The sequence below is a fragment of the Accipiter gentilis genome, chromosome 4 (genome assembly GCF_929443795.1).
Source record: "Accipiter gentilis chromosome 4, bAccGen1.1, whole genome shotgun sequence".
NCBI classification, from domain to species: domain Eukaryota; kingdom Metazoa; phylum Chordata; class Aves; order Accipitriformes; family Accipitridae; genus Astur; species Astur gentilis.
In genome coordinates, this window is record NC_064883.1 from 24,149,531 (window position 1) to 24,174,976 (window position 25,446).

Genomic DNA, 25,446 nt, shown 5'->3' on the forward strand with positions numbered 1-25,446 from the left:
ACTACTGTGAGAAGTGACAGGGCTTTAATTTTGATTAGTTCTGTATTTCTTCCAACTAGTCTACTGTGCTGTTACAAACAGTTCACTTATTAACTGCTATGTCAGGTTTAAAGGAAACACTTTAAAATATTACAGTTTGGGTTAAGGAACTCAATAAATGGATTAATGGGAAATGGTGAAAGAAACTGAGAAAGAAAATCTGTTGTGCTATGCGTTGAAATCAGAAGCAGTTCTTATGCAAAACTAAATATTTAAACCAAAATATGTAATAAAGCCCCAGTTATGAAAAAAAAGTGGGTGTAATAAATACATAACCCAGCACAAATGTTATTAGATATTTCAATATTTACTAACTGCTGTGTATTTTTGGTCTATGCTGACTCTCACGCAACCTTTAAGGGAGCTACAGAGTGGATATGTCAGTGGGAATCTAGTAAGTGGGAAGTAGGTCATGTGAAAACATGGAGGACAGAGGATTGGCAACGTCTCCTGGCAATAGGAGATCCCAACCTTTAAAGGTGGGATGGGTGAAGGGACATGCTTGGGATAGAACCCCAGCTGTGAAATGGAATCAACAGGTGGACCACCTGGCCCAAATAAGGATGGTCACCCGTGAGAAGGAAGACTGAGATAGACTAGCAGAATGGTTGCATATCAAGCGAGGCCACTCAGGGAAAGCAGATCTCTCTTATGAATGCCAATCTTGGGGTTGGCCAGTGTCTATGGAAATCTGTGAAGCAATTCTTACAGCTTGCCTGCAATGTCAAATAAGGCTTAAGGCTAATCACCCAAATCAAGCTCCAGCCCAGCATATCAGACAAGGCAAGGCTCTTTGGAGCACATGGCAGGTTGATTACATTGGTCCTCTGAGACCATCCCATGGAAGGAAATATATTTTGGTGGGAGTGGAGGTAGTATCAGGATTGTCTATGGCAAGGGCTCTTGGCACAGGTACTGGAGACCAGACAGTCCAGGTTTTGCGAGAATGGTTTGGTATTCTACCTATTCCTGAATGTATTCTAAGTGATAATGGGTCGTATTTCACAGCCACAGTGGTACAAGACTGGGCACAAGGGGAAGGCATCAAATGGGTGTTTCACACCCCATATTACCCCCAAGCTAATGGTATAGTTGGGCAAACCAATGGCTTGATCAAAAAACATGCTGTTGTCTCATGCCATAACTGGGACACACCATCACCACAGGCAGTTTTTACTGCTAATAACCGATGGGGAAATTATGGAAGTCCAAAAATTCAAACATTTTGTCCTATGGGACCATTAAGGGGCAATGACTCTATACCAGACGATCAGAGATGCCAGTTCCCACTGGAGACATACGTGGGCCAACCTGCCATGGTGAAACTGCCCTCCACTGGTATTGTTCTTATGATCTTAGCAAAACCCAAAGGCTTGTATGCCTGGGAAGCCTTAGAAGGGAATGGAAAGACTCACCACATCAGTGCCCAGTGGATAATCCTGGACTTCTAATACTGTGATCTGGTTTAAGACCAAGCCCTAGTTTGTGCTTTCTTACAGGACAATGAAGAAACAAGCCCTTCCAGTGCTTCTACTGGCAGTGATGATGGTGGCAGGCATGGATGGTGAAGATCTGGATGATAATGTCATGGTGAAAATGATGGACGTCAGTATATCATGAGCCCTTGAGCTCACATGGGAGCAATGTAACAGTTATAGTTGGAGGTTCAGATTGGATGGGGGAGGAGGTTATACTCATGTTGTTTGTAGTTGGTCACCAGGTGCAGTAAATGTTAGTTCAGTATGCAACACCAAATGTCACTATATCCTCCAACTAACCCATGGGATCACAGGGTGGAGTTGGAATGGTACTACACTATGCCCCGAAATTCCGTGGGGGGGACTGTGTATGGTACCCAAGGGAACACCAACAGAGCATTCTAGAGCTGAGTTTACAACTATCAACCTCAGCTAACACTACATGTGACAGTTTGGGGACTCTTGAATGATCAGTTATAACATACTGGTAAAATGACTATCCAAAATTAAGCTGTATTGGATCCAATGTTACTGAAAGAGAAGGGTGTATGTGAAGCTTTTTAACCTGTTGATGGACAACTGCTGTGTTCACTCCAAATGTGTCAATGTAGCTTCAAGATCGAATCAACAAAAGAAAGTGGCAAGAGACTCAGAGTCAATTGCTTCTGCACCAGGGACTAATTGGCTGGGAAAGGTTTTGATATATTCCGAATTTCTTTGACAGGGTGGATGACCAGCCTTCTCTAATCTTTAACAGTGCTTGTAGTTATGATTGCTGTAATCTGTATTGCAATAAGTTCTATCAAACGCTTGGTAGTGAAGTCTGTACTAACGGTTAAGTATACTCCTTTAAAACCTGTTTGTGCGCTGGATATTCCTGTGTCAGATATTCCACTTTAATTCTAGACCAGAATGGAATGATGACCCACAATGAGCATCAAATTCAACAGACTGCACTCCCTTTTAACTTTGGAGGCAAGAGGCGACTGTACCACCGCTCCAAGGAAACCAGTTGAATCGTGACTGTGGTCATGGGGTGGATTGTGTGGCAGTACAATCCCCCCAGCAGGAAACGAAACTTCTCTAGGCAGGGAGAAGAGAAAAAACCCCAAACCCTAGAGGCTGCAGGTTGAAATTTGATCTGACCAATGGAAATGTGCCAGATACACTGAGGTGACCCTCTTGGCCAATACGGATTAAATGACCACAGATCAGATTCGACAAGGGTATAAACGGGTTCCCGCTGGAGGACGTGTGGGAGTCAGTCCTCCTGGGAGCAGCGGGTCTGCAGCTGGGGACTCCCCCTTGGGTCGGGGCACCGCCTGAGGTAACTCCTCGAGGGAGAGAGCCCTCAGCCTTCAGGTAAGTGATAGGTGCACTTTGGAGCCATCATTTTAAATCTTAAGAATTTTTAAGTCAGCTGTGTAGTATTAATTCCCTTTACATCATTGAGCCTGTGGTTTACAAAATGTTACCAGTGTTCTAACTTTTTACTGAAGAATAAATCTGAGCTTTAACACCTGTTGGATTTGATTGTGCGTGCCTCTGTAACAATTTTAGAAGGGTATTAAAAGTGTCCCAAAGACTACGATCATAGGTCCACTTATTTGAACAACAACGAAAAAAGACTTTCAGATTGATACAAGGATGAGATTATCAGAAAAAACTGCTTTTCTGCTGCTAAGTTTGAGCATATAAGAGATGCACCTGAGAATCCCTTTTGTCCAAACATCATCAACTTTGTCCTTTTCTTCTAAACCAGTGGGAGACTTGCTCATGTTACGTGAATTTGAATTTCCTAAACTTCTCCAAAGACCTCCATGTTATTTCCCACTGCTCCATCACCACTTTGTTCCTTGACAGAGAAGTAGATAAGGTACAGAGGGCAAAGAGCTGAACACTATATTCATATAGTTGCATAGTTCAGCCCAATGATCTTCATTAAAGAGCATTATGCTTATTTAAATAACCTAACTTACCTGTCAAACATTGATTTCAAAAGGAGTTAACCACTCCCTCTGAATATTTGGACAAGAATGACTGTTACTGGTGCACAGAGGTATAATGATATTCCTCAAAGCATCCCCAAAAGAGTCAAACTATTAAGTGTTGTCACCTCTGCTCCATCATTTGATTTCTACTGTGCAGTATTTGCACTGGAAGATTAGTCTAGGTTTCAATCAAGTGTAAATATAAAGTGCAGTATCTAATTCTGAAAACTTGTTATGATCACTTCTTACTGCAGAGCCAAACCAGAACAAGGCATATTTATTCTGAAATTAAAGTGCCAAATGCATACTCCAGAATTGCTCATTCCTGATTAGCTTTACATGTAGATGAATCCTTATACAATTTAATTACACCTTTAACCTCTGGCAACAAGAATTCATTAAATAAAAACATGTCCCCTGGACAATTGGAAGGAAGCGCCTAATACCATATTCATTAATTTTCTGAACTTTACTTATTTATGAACTTACATTTGTAAAGTACTCCAGAGCACTATTAAATAAGGTGGGTTTTATAGCTCCTGTGTATTGTTTTATAAATATTCATAAAACCAGCACACATTCCAGAGAAAATATTGTATTTGAAATGTGGAATTCAGGCTAGTGGTTGTAAAGTACCTGAATTTAACTAGTTTTTTTAACTGTTTATTATCTTACAGGTAGAATGTTCACTTCTGGCTTCAGAAAATGCTTTGTAATGTGTTGCTTAGCTCCAGTTCCCTTAAACATGGTCAGGGGCTAGGTAAGGTGCTAGGTAGCTGACTGCTCTTAAGCTCCATTCAGCATTGTTGGGATAGGAGCTTACAGAAGGAAATTATTATCATGTGATTAAATAAAAATAAACTAGTTTTTCTCTAATTTGCTCTCTAGCAAATTTTTCTTTATTAAACCATATGTTAGTGAATTTTTCTATATAGATTTTTTTCTTATGCTCTCATGGGAAAGTTGGAGGAAGAAATTAGGAAAGTTTTCATTCACTTCATGGCTATTCTTTTCTTGTAATACAGATCTCAAGCAATTGTCCTGTAAATATTATTCTAATATTTAGCTCAAGATTAATCTCATGATAAATATCTCATGGAAAGGAATGAATTCAGGTTTTGTTATGTCATCATTGTATGAGTCAGGGGCACCTTGCGTTTTCTCACTCTAATCCCAGCCTGTGCCAGATGGCTCCTGCAAACCTACAACCTTTATGCCAGAAGCGCACTCAGAGGAACAGTTATTCCTCCCTTTCTTGTGTGTCAGGATGCCTTGTTGTCCTCCCATGCCAGTTCTCATGCCTTTCCCTCAATGCATGCTCCTACTCTTGCTCTTCCTCCTTGCCCACATCGTTCTACTCCTTGTCTTCCCCTTGTACTCTTCTCCGGCTCCCATTTTGCCACCAGCCCTGCCTGCCTGGCAAGCTGGCTTCCCTTCTTCCTGCCACAACTTTCCTGTTCATCCTGTCCTGGTTTTGGCTGGAATAGAGTTAATTGTCTTTCTAGTAGCTGGTACAGAGTTATGTTTTGGGTTCAGTATGAGAAGAATGTTGATGACACACTGATGTTTTCAGTTGTTGCTAAGTGGTGTTTAGTCTAAAGTCAAGGATTTTTCAGCTTCTCATGCCCAGCCATCAAGAAGGCAGGAGGGGCACAAGAAGTTGGGATGGGACACAGCCAGGGCAGCTGACCCAAACTGGCCAAAGGGGTATTCCATGCCATGGAATGTCCTTTCCAGCATATGAACTGGGGGGGAATGGGGCTGGGAGGAATCAGTGTTCAGGGACTAACTGGGCACGGGTTGGCGAGTTGTGACCAATTGCACTGTGCTTCACTTGTTTTGTATATTCCAACTCTTTTATTATTATTGTCATTTTATTATTGTTGTTATCATTATTATTTTCTTCCTTTCTCTCCTATTAAACTGTTCTTATCTCAGCACACGAGTTTTCCTTTTTCCTTCTGATTCTCTCCCCCACCCCACCGGGTGGGGGGGAAGTGAGTGGCTGCGTGGGGCTTAGTTGCTGGCTGGGGTTAAACCACGACAATCCTTTTTCCTTTTCTCCTTTGCTTTCCTTCCTCTCTCAGTAGGTAACCACCGCAAGAGAGTAAGGCACAGTCCAATGCACAAATGGCTGCCACCCACCTGGTTCTGAGGGAGGTCCTGGGAGCAGGACCTCTCACGGCTGAAGGAGCTCTGTGCCAGCTCCGCAAGAGCCTCTATGGAGATTCCCCATTTCCTGCTCTTTGGCTTTCTCATTTTCGGCAAAGCCGCAAACGTTTCGGCTGATGTCTAACAAATGCCCTAAAATGTCGGAACTGATCACATGCAAAGCCCCCAAATTACTTTGTTTAATCCGTAATTAAATGACACCATATCAGTCAGCAAAGTCAACTAATTTCATACATCTCTAAACCACATATTTTCTATTAGTTTATGAACTTTTTAAAGCACAGTACCTAGAAGACCCTAGTAGCTGTATGAAAACTGTAGGTACTGTTTTCGCATAACTCCATCAGCTAGTGAATTTTGGATCCAGTTTTATGAAAGAAAGTGAAACAAAGCTTCTTGTAACTCAGAGAAACTACTCCCTTTCTTCCTCCCCCATGCATCCCTTCAGTGTCAAAAGCTCATGATAACTTCTTAGGCAAGCCATTTATTCTCTCCATGTTCTTACTGCACAGGATCACACATTTAAAATTTGTTGATAATAAGTGAAATTCTGAAAAACGTTCCTTAAAGACAAACACCTTGTACTCTGCCAGAAATAAACCAAAATGAGACAGTTATGAAATCATGCATGATGGATTTTCCATTAAATTTCCAGGTTTTCCGCTTTCATTTAGTCACTACAAACACAGAGTAATATCCAACTAATGGTCACCCACATAATAATAATGATTGCCATTGGGAAGGTGAATCAAGTACTCTTTGGTACCCTTTTCTTCTAGAACAAAGAACAGACAGTGAAGTCGAGAGACACCAAATTTAAAACTGATAAGAGAAATGCTTCTTATATATTGCCCAACAAATCTGCAGAGCTCATAACAAAAAAATATAAATTAGGCCAAGAACTTACATATTTTTAACATTTCTAATCGGATGAAATTGTAATAGGGACTGAGATGTAACAGTTGGTCCGATTGAACTATCTCACTGAGAAGCTATTTCATGTTAGTCTAATAATATTTATTCACAGTCTTCTAAGGTGTTAAGCACCAGTTACTTTCAGAGACAGGCTGTGAGGACACATCGCAGGTGCCATTGCCTGAGCAATTTCCAGGTTTATGGTTGGAGGGGGGGGTTGCTCCTTTTTCTCTCTCTGTCTACCTATACCATATCTCTTCTTTTGTCATGCTTTGCCCTTTCCAGGTTTTCCTTCCGATCACGCTTCTTTTAAGGCCTAGCTCCTCTTTCTTCATGCCCCCTTTCTGAAATGGAAAGAAAACGCTAGTCTTTTTGTTCAACCTCAGAGAAGGGTATTTGTTTTGTAAGTAAGCCAGGATGGTCTGCTCCTTGAAGGGAGTATGAAATCACAGATGGCAAATTCTACTCTTGTTGTACAAACCCCACTATGTATGATAATAATTAGGAATTATTCATACAAAAATTATCTGGCTCAATTCTGGAAGTGGAATCTAAACATAAACATTCAGTTTATTTGTCATGCAAAAAAGCTGGCAAAAGCAGTGCTATGTGTTTCTTAACAAATGTCATTGAACAAATAATTCACAATGTCATATACTTTTATTTTCTAATTAATTATTACTAATGATATTATAAAATAACCACAATTAGTAGGGATTTTGAACCAAAATTAAATTAATTCCATTGAATGTTAGAACAAATGTATAAATTCTGGGTTTTCCCTAGTTTTGCTGCTTTTTTATTATGCTGGCAATGATTAAGAACAACATTCAGCTGCTCATTTAATTTTAAGTTATTAATGTACTAATATTTTTCAGTTTAAATATGAAATATTTTGTTTAATTCAAATAATGAATAAAACATCTTTGGCATTCATTTGTAACAAAAGTACTTAAAATAGCTTTCGTTATTGCTTTTTCTTTTTTTTGAATGTGTGGAGCCTTATTTTGTCGTAATTGCATGACCAGTACCTAGACACTAATTTATTTCTTTTTCCTTAGGAATGTACACAATTTTTAAAAAACTAACATTCCTCGAAGATGACTAAACAAAACAGTTAAATTATGATACCATACAAACAATTAAAATTCAATATCTATATCTTTACTTTGTTAAATGAAAGTGGATATCTTGAAGCTTAACTTACTTTTGCTTTTATATCACTTAAGCATTTTTAAAATCCCTGTCTTAATTTTCATTGATTGTGGGAAGTATTTCTAAGAGTCAATATGTCATTCTAAGCTTGTTTTTTTAAACTATGTCTTCATGGATTTTAAGACAATACTTTTAGAATTTTTTTTTCACTCTGTGGAAGTTGTATAATAAGTTAGCAAAAGATAACTACTGAAATTTGATACTGAAAGAAATTAAAAATATTCATTATAGTGAAGAAAGAGGAATAGCAGCTAGTCCTGTTTGGAGTAGAATTAATTCCATTTCCAATCTTTTTGTTTCCTTTCAGATATGCATATTATTATCCTGGTATAAGAGCTGGTGTTCTTTTTGCTGCACTACATTCAAGTTTCATTTTGGATGCTGGCTGCTGGCTGGCAAATAAAAAGAATCAGACAAGAATTTTTTCATGCTGTAATGACACAGGAGATTAGACGGTTTGATGTAAATGATGTAGGCAAATTTAACAGTAGATTTCTAGAGTAAGTATTAAATATCAGTTAATTGGCAACTGAGTACCAATTCTAATTATTGAAAATCAGTTGTAATACTTTCCTCAGAGCAATGTTATTTATCTTATTAAACCCCTCTGTAAGCTATGCTATTATTTCTATGGATCCTGAGATGTGCATGGATCATTTAAATGGAACCTGAGGAACAGAGGTGTTGGAGAATGCTGCTCCATGCCCTCTGTGGCTGTAAACTTGTAGCTGTGTTGAACTGCAGTTGTTAGAAACATGATGGAGCACTGACAAAGTGTACTGCATCCAAAGAGTTTATTTCTGGTTTTTCCACACATTCTTATTTGTTTGGATATAATTTGGTTTTTTAAGTGACATCTCCAAGATTAATGAAGGAGTAGGGGGAAAATGGCAATGTTCTTTCAGGCAGTGGCTGCCTTTTTCACTGGATTTATAGTTGGTTTTACAAAAAGTGCTGGAAAGTTAGCACTTGTGCTCCTGGCACTCAGTCCTGTTCTAGGGTTCTCATCAGCTCTCTGGGCAAAGGTAGGCAAAAAGTGTGAGTTTTCAATACATTGGTAAACTATATCTTCTATAATCCCATTTGGTATCTGTAAGATTTAAAAATGCAATCTGGCTCTTATTGAGTTTAGACCTTGCCCACATGCAGAAAGGTGTGAATAGGTGCATGACGACACTGGTACAGCTGAAGAAGTGCAGTGCCTCCACCGCGGACTCAGCTATACTGCTGCAAAGTTTATTTAAGTATAAACATGAAAGGGTAAACAAGCAGTACCTTTGCCTTCTTCATTGGACCCCATGACAACTACAGCAAAATAACCGAGTACTGTCAGTAAAAACAAATGAATACAGAAATGAAGTCAAATGGCACAGCTGCAGTCCTCGCAGGTAACTGACAGTAAGTTTGGCATATGAACCTGGAGTGAATCAGGTTTGCTACGATAAGGCCCGTCTGTGGGCTCCGACCCCAGGGCGAGGAGGGCTTTACCCCCGGGGACAGCACAAGGACACGGGCAGAGACAGCCGGGCAGCCGGCACACCGTTAACTCTGCTCCAGACCATGCCTTTGCCATTTGCTCAGCTCCCAGTCACTTACTGAAAACAGCACGCCAGAAGTGGATGCAGACCACCTGGAGAGAAAAAGAGACTTCATCTATAGAAATAGAATTGCTTTTGGCTAGGACTTTCAAAGGGGCATCAGGATGCCGAGTACCAACCAGCTACTGAGTTCCAGTGACACTGGCCAGCCTTGCCCTTCCAGCTAAGATGAAAATCCCAACCCTATTTAACATGTGTGGTCCCTAATACTCCATAGCACAGGAGTACTCTGCTATAACTTCATCTGCAGCCCGCTGTGCTTGGAGCATGAATGTTTCCCATCGCTGTCGGGCAACTAATCGTCCTGACACAAACCAGAACGGCCTGACCGTGCTAGTGCAAGTATTTCTAAGTGTAAGGGATCTCAGTCAGCTCCTCTGGCCGTCCAAAATGATGAAAGTATAGAACTGAAAATCCAACCTTATTTTTTGGCAGCAGATAACATGCATTTTTCTAGTCAAAAGGTTTTATGCAATGCAAACATTGTCATGATGCCCTTCATTAAATTTCTGCCTTGGAAGTCAAATGTGGATTCTTTTTAAATCTTTATAATAAAATAAAGCAGATAGGAAATTTGGTACAAAAAATTAAGAATTCTTAGACATCAGAACAACACTTGAGCTCGTTCTGGTTTTGTTTGAGTGGGGGAGTTAAAATATTTTTCTTCTGCACAGATAATTTCCACATGCACTAGCAAAGAGCTAGCTGCATATGCAAGAGCAGGAGCTGTTGCAGAGGAAGTTCTGGCAGCAATTCGAACTGTGGTAGCATTTGGAGGACAAAGGAAAGAAATTGAAAGGTGAGAATAAAGTTTCCATATGTTCATTGTTTTTATAATAGTGACTAAAGAGATTTTGTATCTTTTTATATCTTTGCTGCTGACTTTTTTCTTGTCTCTACTTTTTATTAGCTTCAAAAAGCATCATAAAACATGCAGAGATGCAGTTCCTTTCCCAAAGAGAATATGGCCTTACAGGCCTCATAAACCCAGTGAGAGTTGTAAGCAAAAAAGACAGGCACGTGGCAAAAAAAGACAAGTATAACACTATGGTCACAAACCAAGGTTATGCATATGTATATATTTCTGTTATACTATGGAACATCATTCTTGCCATCTTTTTGATCTTTTATCTAAAGATAACCAGCATGACCACAAATACTGCCAGGATTTTTTCAAACTCAAGGTTCAATAACAATTGTTATCCACAGAAAACACACACCATCCCCTGACCTGCTTCTCCCTTTATGCTCCAGCCGCCACTACTGCCGGCTCAGGCAGCTGAAAGAAGTCCATCGGGTATCTGGCCCTCACTTCCCAGTTCACCCCAGCATCTTTCTTTAGTTACCCAGTGCTGTTCATCACCCTCGTGCCTCTCAGCACCTCTTTTTCCTGCTCATCCTTAGAGCACTCTTCGCCAGCCACTTCCCACCATGGGTGCACTAAATGTGATGTAGGTCTTTCCTCGTGACCCAGAAGTGGGAAGGACCTCCTGTGTTACCAGGACTAGGTAGTAAGCAAATGTGTCATCTAATTCCCTTGTTAATAAGCATAAAAACTCCATTCTAAAACCAGGTAGGCTTTTTAACTCTACTGCTGGTGGGAGACTATTCTACTGCTTGACTGTCTGAACATGGGACATCTCTTTCCAACAAAGTGTATGCATAGTTCCTATACATTAATTTGTTACTGTATCAGCACTGAACATTTGCTTTAGTAGTTCCCTGCCATGGGTTTACTTTCCTGTGCTGTTTATATAAATATATCATAGACTCTCTCAGGTGGCATTTTGCTAGGACAACCAAATTAAGTTCTTACAGTTTTCTCATACAGTATAGGTTTGCCATTTCATTGGCCATCTTTTATTTTACGTAATTATGGTTCATCTGCTTCTCTTATTACTACCCTCCAACATCAAGTCTCTAATTCTGTAAGACATTCTGGTAACCTTTTTCCTGGTCCTCTCACTGGTCCTCTGTACTGATTCTCTTGGTTTTGTACCATCAGGAAATTTCATTATCCTGAGTATTGTTTGCATGCCCAAGTCACTAAAATAAGTAAAAGCAATAAATCCCAAGACTGACTGGAGAATTCATGTTGTCAACTCCCTTGGGTATTGTAGCTCCCTGCTGAAAACCACAGTCTTGCTTCAAATTGTACTGTTCTTTTATTACTTCATAACTACTGTTCATTTAATAATTTATCCCATGGCTTTAGGATAAATTGGCATTAGATGGCATTAATGAAGTCCCAAAGGACTAGTTCTACTGTCTCACCTCTCTAGAAAAGACAGTATTAAAGAAAAGTAATTGGGTTAATCCTTTGCTTTCATAACCCATAACACATTTCATTTCTTGTAATTTCGTATGATTTTATTTTATTTCCATTTATTTCTGATTTTGTTATTTTCTTCAGGATTTGTTTGCAAGCTTTATGTGCTGTTTTTGTCAGGCTACAAGATAGTAATTTCTCAGGTTATTGTTTCTTTTGTAATACTTCGATCCTGTGGCTCTATCCACAATTCAAGGCACTGCTTACCTTTCTTCATAGCATCAGTAATATTCACTCACAGTTGGAAGATTCCACCTAAAATCACAGGATAAGAGCGGTTTAACAGCTTGCCACAGCCTTTTTCCACTCCTCCAGGACTTGTTCCAAACAAAATTGATCAGCTCAGTCTGTTACAAGATGAAAGGCAGTCAATACATTTTCATCTACTCTTAGCAAGATCTTTCTCGGAACTAGATTACTGTGTACAAAAATATTTTATATATGTTTGATTTATTTTATGGGAAATTTATGAATATACACAATGTAAGAAAGAGTAATTTCCTGTATGTTCTGGTTTGGGGGTTGGGGTTGGTTTTTTTTTCAGAAACAAACAAACAAAAAAATTAGAAGATGCCAAACACATTGGTGTCAAAAAGGCTATGTCAGCCCATATTTCTATGGGTATTGCTTTCTTTTTGATATATGCATCATATGCCTTGGCCTTCTGGTACGGACCCACCTTGATATTCTCCAATGATTATACAATTGGAAAAGTCTTTACAGTGTGTGTTCACCAGTAGCTGAACAGTGTTTATGAGAAATACTGAACTGATCTTCTATAATCTTTTTTGGAATATGTGACTTCAAATTTTAAGTGAGGTTGAAGTTAGCTTTTCAAACTACATTTTTCACTTTTTCACCCCTGCTAATAAAAACAAACAGTACAGTTGCTCTGCGTACCACTGATACTTCTGTAAGTTGGGTAGCAACATAAAAATCACCTAATTCGAAGTCCCTTGTGAAAAAGCCAGTTTGGATCAGTAATAATTAGCTGTTAATTTTGTATTCAGTCACACCAGATCTTTGCTGAAGTGCTGAGGTATAAATTCTAAGCGTCATGACTCATGCCAGGCGGTTGCATTCAGGAGAGAAAGACCAGGCGTCAGGCAGCATCCCCTTTGTAACCTGTTAGCTCCTGTCTTAGGCACAGTTCGTTTGCCTACAGTCTTTATCTATGCCGGTACCAGGTTGGACCTTTTGTTGGAGGGCTTGGGGTATGACAGTGCGGTTGAAGGATTGATCCCAGTCACAGCCTGCCTGCTAAGGAGTCTGTATCTGTGACAGTCAGCAGCTTTCGGAGGCGTTCTCTCCGTTGTGTTCAGGCACCAGGGTCACTAGCTAGACCCGAGAGTCTTTGAGGAGCAGCTCATTTCATTGTTCCCACTTGCGGCCAGGTGGGTAGGTCCATTTTGTTGCCAGCAGGAGCAGGGAGGTGAATGTTTCCCCTGTACTCGGCACTGGTGAGGCAGTAAACCAGCTGGGCAGAAACCAGCCGGGAAGGAGCTTTGCTCTCGTGTCCTCAGCGAAAGCAGCTGGTGGAGCAGGGAAAGCAGGAGCACCTGCAGCCGGGCTTCTGCCTCATCTGGCACGCAGCACGGCTGCAAGGTGGGGGTTATGACTGGTCCTTGCAGAAGGCCATACTCACTGTCCCCTCCTCTGGGCCACTAACAATTTAGACTGTAATGTAAGCTTGGTATATGCTTAGATACCTAGATATAATTAGAATAAAACGCAAATAAGCGTTTATTCCCAACATCAGAAATGGGTGGCAGAGTTGCGTGTGTTCAGAAAAAACACCTAAACATTAACAAGTCAGATCCAAGGCTGAAAAAAATAGAGTAGAAATTAGAGTCTGCTTTTGGTGGGACAAACGGTTTCAGTTTCACGCAAAGAAGTTTCCGGTTTCCTCAAACATTTGGTTCTGTTCTTGCCAGTACTACAGTGGAGTAGATTACTGTGCCTTTACCTTTTGGGTTGAAGTACCCTTGGTTTTATGTTATATGAAGAAAGAAGGCAAGTTTTTTCTATGTTTAACCACAAAAGTAACTGGTGGCTAATTTTTTTTCAGGTGGAAATAGAAACATCCTTCTGTTCTCGATTGTCACTAAAGAAGAATCCCAGCCATCAGCACCTCACAATATCTTTCTTATCGTCCAGTTGTGGAAGAAGGAAATTTGATTTCCTTTTTTCCTACTGATGTTTACCTTTTGATAAATGATTGCCACCTGTTTAATTGCTGCTTTGATTCTAGACTTCATCATATTGCACAGCATGCATGAAACTACTTGAAGCAATGAGAGTTAATACTCTCAGATAAATGAAACCACCTAATTAGAATTATGAATTCCTAGCTATGTATTATGTGGTGGGTTTTATTTTCTCTTTAGGTCTTTTGCCATGTCTGTCATCCAAAAGTGTTGAACATCTGACTTCTTTTCCGAACTAAAATTAGCGATTGTGTGTACAATATCATAACATTTAAAAATTCTACTAACACAAATTTGGATACGGGACAAGCATCTAAATACTGGAATGTGAGCCAATAACTGAGGAAGGTGTAAATTCCTACCAGTAGTTGTTTTATCTGGTAGTTCAGAAAACCAGGTTAAAGAAGAAAAAGAAACTATTGCAAAGCTTCCCTGAATAAATATACTTCAATCTTCATTCTTAAAAAAAGCTCAGTCCAACAACTGAGAGACAATTCTAGATCTTCTGTAACTATGCCCAAGTTATTGATAATATTTCTTTTCAGCTATCAATAATTTAAAGGACTGCCTTTATAGTGACTACATCTGTAGTGATTTGGCAATGTAACTTCTACTTTCAAGTCCTATATCAAAAAATATTAAAATATTTGTATAGTTTATAACATTATATGACTTTTCTAAATACTATGTATAAAATATAACTAAACTTAGGGTTGTGTTTCCAATTTTTGCTGCATCAGACAACAGTTTTGAAACAAAGCTGAAGTGTCTGCTGATATTTTTACCTCTGAGGTCACATCTACCTTGTAGTGCAGGGATGTGAGCGCAGCTGTTGTAATTATTCCCATGCTAACTCAAGTAACTAGCTGAGATGCCAGTAACAGAAGCACCGTGCCTGACAAGGATTGGTTTGAGCTATAATATTTGCTTACCAGACTTATGGTACATACTGGCTAGCTGAGGCTGTAAACTGGTACCTACTGGATGGCTGGCAGGGGCTGAACCTTGCTACTATAGTGTCATAGTGACTACAATGCTATTTTAAAACTAATCTTGGGTTGTCTACACAAGCTATATTTCTGCCTTTGGATATTAGTGCACTATTCCTGGTTCTAAACTGTTCTCAGTAGGAACGAAAACAAGGGCATTAAAACCTAGTCCTCTGTCTGCGTTAATATGGCACAGCTGCTGTCCTCTACAGTACATTAAAGGAAGGAGTGTAATCACGAACACAAGTTAGTTAGTATGCAATGGCTGGATGTGAATGTGTAGGTTACTCCTCCCTTTCACCGATGTTTTAGATTATTTCCTCTATTCTTAATTTACGCCAGTGAAGACTTAAGGCCCTGAGCATTTGCCTTGGTTACTCACCCCTGACAGCAGATCTTCCAGTGACCTGGGCTGGCAGCTTCATGCATCCATGAGTAGTTGCAGCTACTTTGCAATGAGGCCTGCTATGCCTCATTATCTGGCAACATTAACTTCTAAGATGTCACAGCCATCTGTATCATGCTAAAATGCCATTAGGAATCTAGACAATGTTTTTTCCGTTTTCTTGACATGTTATTCTGCACAGGCACCTCATATTGACAGTTCATCCAATGCTGCCTATAAACTGAAGCATGTTAAGGGGACTTTGGAATTCCAAAATGTTTACTTCAATTACCCTGCTGGGCCAGATACTAAGGTATTACGCATGGAGGTGATACAGATTACATTTAGATAACTTGATTGCCTTAGAGAGAAATAATTGCTATAATTAAAAAAAAAAGTCCTAGAAATAATAGAAACCTTTGCTTTTATCTAGAACTGATAACACATTTTAGCCAGAACTGGTTGGTTAACTAAATTAAAAGTCAACCTTTTAAAATAAAATGTAACTACATGAAATTTCCACTAAAGACTAAAAGGTTGGAGATCCTTATAAGTCACAAATATAATGAAAAACGCTAATTGTAATAATACTTGTTTTAACCCAGTTAAAATGTTATAGCAATATACTAGCCTGCCAAATTGTCCACACTGTACGTCTGGTAAAAGTATTTCTCTGAGAAACTGGCAGCAGATCCAACACGTACTTTATTACATTTACAATGCAAAACCTGTCCCTTTGAAGGAAATTATTGTTTTGTTTGAGAGCTCTTACTAAGGTAAGCCTTGATGCAATTAACTGGGGAAGAGGTCTGAATGATTTCTGAAAATACATTTATTAAGAATGTCTTGGAAAAGCATCTTTTCCAATGTGAAGGAAGTCCACTTTCACTAATCTATAAAAGGGGTTCTGTTTCCATTTTGTTTCAGTTAGAACATGAAGACAGAGAAGAGGGCTTTCTTAGTCAACTTTTAAATAAATAAAAAAAAAAGAAAATATTCAAGCTCACCAGTTTCTAAAGAGATCAATTTTTAAACATTTGGCATTTATATTAGCTAGCTTCCATGTAAATGTCTAACAATGTAATAAGTACATTTCCATGTAAAGACTTGCAGAACAAAGACTTTCAATTGAGTTCTAAGGTAGCTTGAGGGTTTAAAATAGGTGGACTCAGTTCATACTTGCTTATTTCGACATCACCTAAATCTCACAGTTTAAAATATTCTTGACTAAAATGGCAAAATTCAGAGGGTTTAGTATTACTAAAATGAAAAAGTGTTTGTTTTACACTATTGTTCTGAAATAAGAATAGTCCTGGCAAATGTTTAATGGACTATCAGCTCTCCCACTTCTTTTAAGTTAAGAACTTCCTCATGATGGCTTCCTACCAGGTTACTTGTAATGAAATAATATGAAGTTTTATATAAATATGCAAAAATAAAACTATAAATTGTTCCTCCATGGTAACTGAAGAAGAAATATGCAAGAAAAAGTTCCCTTTCGTTTTATTACATAGAGATTTACAAATATGTCTCTGCTTGAAGTTTTAGAGAAACCTACAGAGAAAAGCCCCCATAGGTCAACAGCAGTGTAAGAGGGAAAGAAAAGTTCTTCTTTTCCCCTATGGCTGCAGTGATTTCTTTGTGGCATCTTCGCCACCTACCTGAAACTCAGCGGTCGAGGGAGGAGTAAGTAAGTTTGCATGGAAAGCAGACCTTCACTTTTGCAGTAGGTGTGAAATGCCACATTTTGAAGGGATGAGCAGAAGGAAGAATCTCTTCATAGTGCAGTAAAACTCCAGAAACTCCACATCAGCCTTTCCACAATTTCACATATAGTTCTTCCCCTTACTAGCTAAAGCTCTCTTGCAAAATCTTATTGTAGTCTATAGAGTTTCTTCAAATTTACACTGACATTTTTACATAGTTATGTTTTTGGTTACCCTTCTTATATGTGCAGATACTGAAGGGCTTGAACCTCAAGGTTAGCTGTGGCCAGACAGTGGCCCTGGTTGGTGGCAGTGGCTGTGGGAAAAGTACAACTGTTCAGCTCATCCAGAGATTTTATGATCCCAAGGAAGGCATGGTAAGATACCTCAAGTAAGATGACTGCTCTGTGTGCCACAGTTGTTGGAAGTCTGGTTCTGGCCTCACGGCCCTTGTTCCAATGACACGATAAAGTCTCCCCTAAAGAGGCAAGTGCCAGCCTGGGGAGAGAGGTTTCTTGACCAAAACACTTAGTAAACAGTTGTTGTCTGCTTCCTTTCATTTAGGTTACCATTGACGGGCAGGATATTAAGACCTTAAATGTAAGATATCTGCGGGAGATTATTGGTGTGGTGAATCAGGAGCCCGTGTTATTTGCTACTAGCATTGCAGAAAACATTCGTTATGGCCATGAGGACATCACCATGGAAGAGATTGAAAAAGCTACCAAGGAAGCAAATGCTTATGACTTCATCATGAAGCTACCCAATGTAAGCAAACCAGCTGTCCTGCTGAAATAACTTCTCCTAAACCTTCTTGTGCCAAAGAGTTCCTTAGAAGGGATTCTTGTAAGCAGAGGAAGCTATCCCTGGAGCTGTGAATAAGCAGAACTATGCAGACCTTCCTCATAACTTTTGAGAATAAAGTTAATTTTCAATCTTTAGGTCATGAATTGGAGAGCATTTGGAGAACTATTAGAATTCCAGGGACAAAAACAATTAGGCAGGTATATCCAAGTGGCTGTTTATCCTGTAGAGTTTTAGAGGAAGAAGATGCTGCTGGGGCTACTGATACCGACATGCCTTTTCTTTACACTGCCTTTCTTTGGTGAAAGAACTGTGCCACTGAGTGTTTTGGAAATGTGTGTGGTTGTCTTGTAGAAGTTTGAAACCGTGGTTGGAGAAAGAGGGGCACAGCTGAGTGGAGGTCAGAAGCAAAGAATAGCAATTGCCCGAGCACTGGTTCGCAATCCTAAAATTCTTCTGCTTGATGAGGCAACATCAGCTTTGGATACTGAGAGTGAATCAGTTGTGCAGGCAGCACTGGACAAGGTCAGTATTGCTCATTTTTTTAAAGACCTGCAAGAAAGAGACACCCCTAAAAAGTCTAAGGTAAGCTTGAATTTGGTAAATACTCTCTGTTCATACTGTAGAGGGCTTGCATGGCCAGGTATAGGTAGCAGGGGGCTACACAGGTGTCTTCTGTGAGAAGCTGCTGGAAGCTTCCCCTATACCCGACAGAGCCAATGCCAGCCGGCTCCAAGACGGACCCACTGCTGGCCAAGGCTGAGCCCGTCAGTGACAGTGGTAGTGCCTCCTCTGGGATAACAGATTTAAAAAGGGAAAAAAGTTGTGGCAGCACAGAAATGGCATCTGGAGACAGGAGTAAGAACATGTGAGAGGAACAACCCTGCAGACACCAAGGTCAGTGCAGAAGGAGGGGGAGGAGTTGCTCCAGGTGCCGGAGCAGAGATTCCCCTGCAGCCCGTGGGGAAGACCATGGTGAGGCAGGCTGTCCCCCTGCAGTCCATGGAGGTCCACGGTGGAGCAGATATCCACCTGCGGCCCCGGGAGGACCCCACGCCGGAGCAGGTGGATGCCCGAAGGAGGCTGTGACTCCGTGGGAACCCCGTGCTGGAGCAGGCTCCTGGTAGGACCTGTGGATCTGTGGAAAGAGGAGCCCACACTGGAGCAGGTTTTCTGGCAGGACTTGTGACCCTGTGGGGGACCCACGCTGGAGCAGTGTGCTCCTGAAGGACTGCAGCCCATGAGAAGGACCCACTCTGGAGAAGTTTGTGGAGGACTGTCTCCCGTGGGTGGGACCCCACACTGGAGCCAGAGAAGAGTGTGATGAGTCTTGCCCCTGAGGAGGAAGGAGCAGCAAAGACAACGTGTGATGAACTGACCGCAACCTTCATTCTCCATCCCCCTGTGTTGCTTGAGGGGAGGAGGTAGAGAATTCAGGACTGAAGCTGTGCCCAGGAGGAAGTGAGGGGTGGGGGAAAGGTGTTTTAAGATTTGATTTTATTTCTTATTACCCTATGCTGGTTTGATTGGTAACAAATTAAGTTAATTTTTCCTGAGTCAAGTCTTTTTTGCCCATGACGGTAACTGGTGAGTGATATCCCAACCCATGAGCCTTTCATTATATTTTCTCTCCCCCGTCCAGTTGAGGAGGGGGAGTGATAGACCAGCTTTGCTGGGCACCTGGCATCCAGCCAGGGTCACATACAAAGGTTGGGAACTCTAAATGGGGATGAATAGGAAGATAAAAATAAATACATAAAAAATAAATACATAAAAACCTGTTTTGAAATTTGCTAGCACTAGCTCTATCAGGTCAGGCAGACTGCCCAGTGGTGAAGTGTTTTGTAAGTGCCTGTGGAATTTGGTTAATGATGTTATGGGTAGGACTGGATTGCAACAAACTTTCCCAGACAAGCTTTAGTCTTTGGAGCAGTGGAGAGGTCAACACAGGCTAAGGGCTAAATATTCTCAAGAAGGTTTGTGGATCCATGTGGGCTATGTTCTTATTAACACCAGCAAAGTAATTCAAAGCCAACTCAGGGATGTCTTTGAGAGCAGCTGCTACATGTTGACTGCCATCTAGACATAACTTCTCAAGCCACCTAGACAATTGCAAACAATAGCCAATCCTGTATTTCTTGTTGTCTTCTCAAAGGAAGTGTATGAACTGTTTACAAAATATTTCCACCTATTCCTCAGACTAAATCAGTCATATTCGTTGGTACTTTCCCTCCCTCTGTTTCTCTGTCTTACTATGCATCTATGCTCACGCTTTGGGCAAACACAAATTCCCACCCTAAACACTTTCAGCAATGATCATAGTTTATCTATGGGCAATATCTTTGGAAAGCATTTTGCCTTCATATGGTATTCTGCCTCAGGAGAAGTACCTTACATTACCCACTGTACAGCACTGTGTTTGGAAGAATCAGACAAGAGAATCTATGTTCTCATCTTCAAAGAGATTTTAGTCCCTAATGTTTACTTGGATGCCTAATTGCCACTAATTTTAGCAAGAGTTAGACTCTCTGTCCACTAGTCTTAATTACCGATAATTCACACTACTCTGTGAAAATACACTAGCTGGCACACTCAGGGATCTGCCCTATAAAGTGAATCCCAGAGACAGAAGGGCAGGGAACCGTTGTTTCAGATTTATTTTGTGGGATCTCAACTAACTGCTGCAATATAAAACTTATACAGCTAGTTTAAACAAGTTACTTAGCCTCTCACCTCCCCCACCTATCTTTAAAACATGTCGTATGGTGAGATGAATCTCAGTGTTGATGTTTCTGGCAAAGCATGCCAGAAAGACTTGCTCAGACTAGACTAGCCCTGAGATAGCTGATGTTAAGCAAGACGAAGCTAAGCTGTTGTGTGCCAAGCATTCATTTGTCCTCCTCTTGCCCACTTTTTCCCTTCCTCACTGTGCTGAGCATTTACCTCTATAGAAGGTTCACATCTGCTCTAGAGTAGACCGCTTTCCCCTCCAACAAACCTGGTAAAGTGCCAGGTCCTGCACTTTGGTCACAACAACCCTGTGCAGCTCTGCCCTTCTGTCTCTGGGATTCACTTTATAGGGCAGATCCCTCACTGTGCCAGCTAGTGTATTTTCAGAGTAGCGTGAATTATCAGTAATTAAGACTAGTGGACAGAGAGTCTAACTCTTGCTAAAATTAGTGGCAATTAGACATCCAAGTAAACATTAGGGACTAAAATCTCTTTGAAGATGAGAACATAGATTCTCTTGTCTGATTCTGGAAAGCTGCCCTGCAGAGAAAGACCTGGGGGTGCTGGCTGACAGCCAGCTGAATATGAGCCAGCAGTGTGCCCAGGTGGCCCAAAAGGCCAACGGCATCCTGGCCTGTAACAGATATAGTGTGGCCAGCAGGACTAGGGAAGTGATCGTTCCCCTGTACTCAGCACTGGTGAGGCCGCACCTCGAGTGCTGTGTTCAGTTTTGGGCCCCTCACTACAGGAAAGACATTGAGGTGCTGGAGCGTGTCCAGAGAAGGGCAACCAAGTTGGTGAAGGGTCTAGAGAACAAGTCCTATGAGTAGTGGCTGAGGGAACTGGGGTTGTTTAGCCTGGAGAAAAGGAAGCTGACGGGAAACCTTATCACTCTCTACAACTACCTGAAAGGAGGCTGTAGTGAGGTGGGTGCTGGTCTCTTCTGTCAGGTGGCTGGAGATAGGACAAGAAGAAGTGGCCTCAAGCTGCGGCAGTGGAGGTTTAGACTGGATATTAGGAAAAATGTCTTTACTGAAACAGTAGTCAGGTATTGGAACAGGCTGCCCAGAGAAGTGGTTAAGTCACCATTCCTGGAGGTGTTCAAAAACCACGTAGATGTGGCACTTCAGGACATGGTTTAGTGGGCATGGTGGTGCATTGATGGTTCGACTTGATGATCTTAAAGGTCTTTTCCAACCTAAACGATTCGATGATTCTATGAAACCTCTGCTGAATCTCTGTTTATTGTTTATGTGGAAGGAGTCTTCTGCTTTTTATAATTGAGGACATTCACTTGATTTTCTTCTACATCTTGATGTGATTTTGACTTTTTAATATCATCTCAGACATAGTGAAGCTTTCAGACTACCAAGAAAATGCCAACTATTTCTTATAGAATGGTTTGAATAGTTGTCATTTCCAGTTCTTAAAATCATGTGACAATATTAAGATACCAGGTTTAGCTGAAAATTCATTGAGAATATTCCACACATTATACTTTTCTCTTTTATTTCCTAATTGTAAAACAATTAGTAAACCATTATTCTAACAGTTCAAGTGTTAAGTGAAGATTTTTAAACTGAATTATATGTTTGGATTCACTTGTTGAGTCATTAGACATTAACACCAATTTATGCTAGGACACACTGTCACAATGTGCCTGTAAAAAATATCTTTGTTGTGTCAAACTACATACATACAGGATTTATTTTATTATTTGTGAGTAATGAAAAAGATGGAAAAACATTACGAGTGATAGAAATATGATTTTTAAGAACAATTTTAGATAAATAGTTCCAGCTAAGTCACCCAAGTAATTTACAGTCAGTAAAAGTGCTAAGTGATTAATTTTTAATATTTGTGAAATGCTCTAAAATAGAATTGTCATTGACTTGCTTAATGGTAGATAGTCTTTTTTTCAGTGAAAATTGGATACATAACCTGGGAGGATATTGAAGGGGCAGTTTAAAAAAAAATTTAGATATTTGTATTTAGAAAGTAATAGTCCGACATGAAAAAAACCAGAGTAATTTAATTCATATTTTCAAATGAAATATGTTTTGCAGTATTTGATTTAAGTTACATTTTTTCTTTAGTTTACCTTTGAGGAACTGAAAAATATTATGAAATTCAACATTTCTCAGTTGACAGTTCTGATCTTTACTAGAGCACCATTTCAAGGAAAATTTTTCAGTTAAAATATTGTGTTCAACTCTACTATGAAGAGGGGAAATATCATATGTACCTGACAATGCTAATGTGGGGCCATCGTTATGCTCTTTCCAGGTCAGGAAAGGACGCACTACACTTGTTATCATTCATCATTTGTCAACAGTTCAAAATCTTCTAGCTGCATTTGAAAATGGTGTCGTCACAGAACAAGGAACTCATAATGAATTAATATAACAGAAAGGAATTTACTACAAGCTTGTTAACATGCAGGTAGCTTTTTTGCAAACTTTTTTTCATAGCTTTTATCATATTGTGTGCTACTGAGTTAAGTAAATTTAATTGCTCCCAAATGTACCTCCAGCTTTGCAGTGTTTTCTCAGCAGAAAAACTCTAGAGGGAAAAAAACTTCCCTGAAGAGTGCTAAACTTCATATTAAGTCAAATGTGCAAGTTTAATTCAAAGTTGTGAATTACAGGAATTCTAAGCAAAAAAAGTTTCTTTAAAAGTATGACATTAAAAATAAAGTATGTGAGACGGTAAAAATTAAGCTTCTGGTAGAAATGAAGTTCTAGAGCTGATCGATTCTCAGACTACTTTTCCAAGTCATAAAATTATAAAAAAACCTCAGGTTGGAGGGGACCTTGGTGGCTTATCTAGTCCAATCCCCACTGAATGCAGGGCAGACTCTGAGGTGACACCGGGATGCTCAGGGCCATGTCATGTTGAGTTTGGGATACCTCCAAGGATGGAGACTCCACACCCTCCTCAAGTCACCTCCTCCAGTGCCTCCCACCCTCATTGTGAAAACTCAAACTCTTTTACGCAAGTACTTTTGCAAATCACCAGGGTCTTAGTGACTCAGGCTCCTGAAGTTTTGTCACGTAGACATGGTCTATTGTCGTGGTTTAACCCCAGCCAGCAACTAAGCACCACACAGCCCCTCACTCACTTCTCCCCCCCCCCCCCCCAATCAGTGGGGTGGGGGAGAGAATCAGAAGGAAAGGTAAAAGTCATGGGTTGAGATATGAACAGTTTAATAGAACTGAAAAGAAGAAACTAATGATGATAATAAGAACAATTATAAAATGACAATAACAATAATAAAAGAATTGGAATATACAAAACAAGTGATGCACAGTGCAATTGCTCACCGCTCACCAACCCATGCCCAGTCAGTTCCCAAGCACCAATTCCCCCCAGCCCCATTCCCCCCAGTTTATATGCTGGACATGACGTCCCATGGTATGGAATACACCGTTGGCCAGTTTGGGTCAGGTGCCCTGGCTGTGTCCTGTGCCAACTTCTTGTGCCCCTCCAGCTCTCTCGCTGGCTGGGCATGAGAAGCTGAAAAATCCTTGACTTTAGACTAAACACTACTGAGCAACAACTGAAAACATCAGTGTGTTATCAACATTCTTCACATACTGAACTCAAAACACAGCACTGTACCAGCTACTAGGAAGACAATTAACTCTATTCTAGCCAAAACCAGGACATCTATCTTGAATATTTTTATTAACTCTCAAGCTGTCTCCTGAACTTCTCTAACAGTTTCTCTCAGGCCTTAACTTTGAAGCAGCTGGAAATCTTGCTCCTGTTCTTCATGGTTCCCTCCTTATGTTGAAAGTCCCTCTTCTTGACTTTCTGATTCTCTTTTACTTTAAGGCTCTTTCATATAATTTTTGCATTTTAAAGAAGTTTGTTCAATTAACTTAGTTAACTCTCCTGTATGTTTTCAGAAGAGTTTAACTTGACAAAAAATGAGAAAAAAAAAATATCTCTGTGGCTAAACTTCCACTCCCCCGCCCTCCCCCCCCCCCCCCCCCCCCCCCCGTAAGTGTCAGTGCGTTGGCAAGTTTTCCACTAAGTATAGAGAGGAATTTATGAAACGTCAATACTTGTTTGGGCTTTGTAACATTGTTCAGTTCTTATCAATCTTCCATTTACTTCACAGAAATTGTTGTTGCTATTTAGAATTGATCATCAGTTGAAAATACAGGATAACATGGCCATAAACAATTTTTAGCATGATACTGTTTCATTTCAGGCATCAGGAACTGAGGATCAGTTACAGGAAGAAGGTAATGCACCAGCTATCTCAGAGGAGGCACAGAAGGGATGAATACTGGCTGGACAGAAAAGACAATCCGCTCAGAAAAGCATAAAAAGGTTCAGAATACAGAATGATGTATTACAGAACGTAAAAGCTGTTCAGCTTGTGAGTGTCTCTCTATTCTTACCTGCATGTGTTTTCCTTAACTAATGAGATAAGAAAGAAACGTGATCCCACTCGAGAAGGCAACCTATGTGTCTGGTTAAAGACTCATAAATTGACAAAATCACACAAGAGTTCTATGGAAACAGTCTTTTCCCCTGAAGCTAAAATTAATTTTTTGTTGTGAAACTTGAAATAGTTTATTTGAGGAATATTATGAAAGAAAATTACTTGAGTATGGGAATAGCCTAAGTAGCAAGATAATTCATTTAATTATAGAACAAAAACAAAACCAGGTAGTTAGTCATACCACTCAAATAACACACCCTGAAGAGGAAATAATTACTATTTTTATCTAAACGTTTTGCTCTCTATTGTCTAAAATATCTGTGTTAGCAAATAAATTACTGAAAATTAAGATGTAATTATTAAGCCGGCTAATGACCTAAAACTTCAGAAGGTCATATTCAGCCACGAGTAAGTAGCAATTCTTTTAACATT

The 25,446-nt window shown here is 40.1% G+C and overlaps 1 pseudogene; it reads left to right on the top strand.

The window, feature by feature from the left end:
* Positions 1-1,542: 1,542 nt before the first annotated feature.
* LOC126037951 (ATP-dependent translocase ABCB1-like) overlaps positions 1,543-25,446 on the top strand; it is a 45,328-nt pseudogene continuing 21,424 nt past the window's right edge.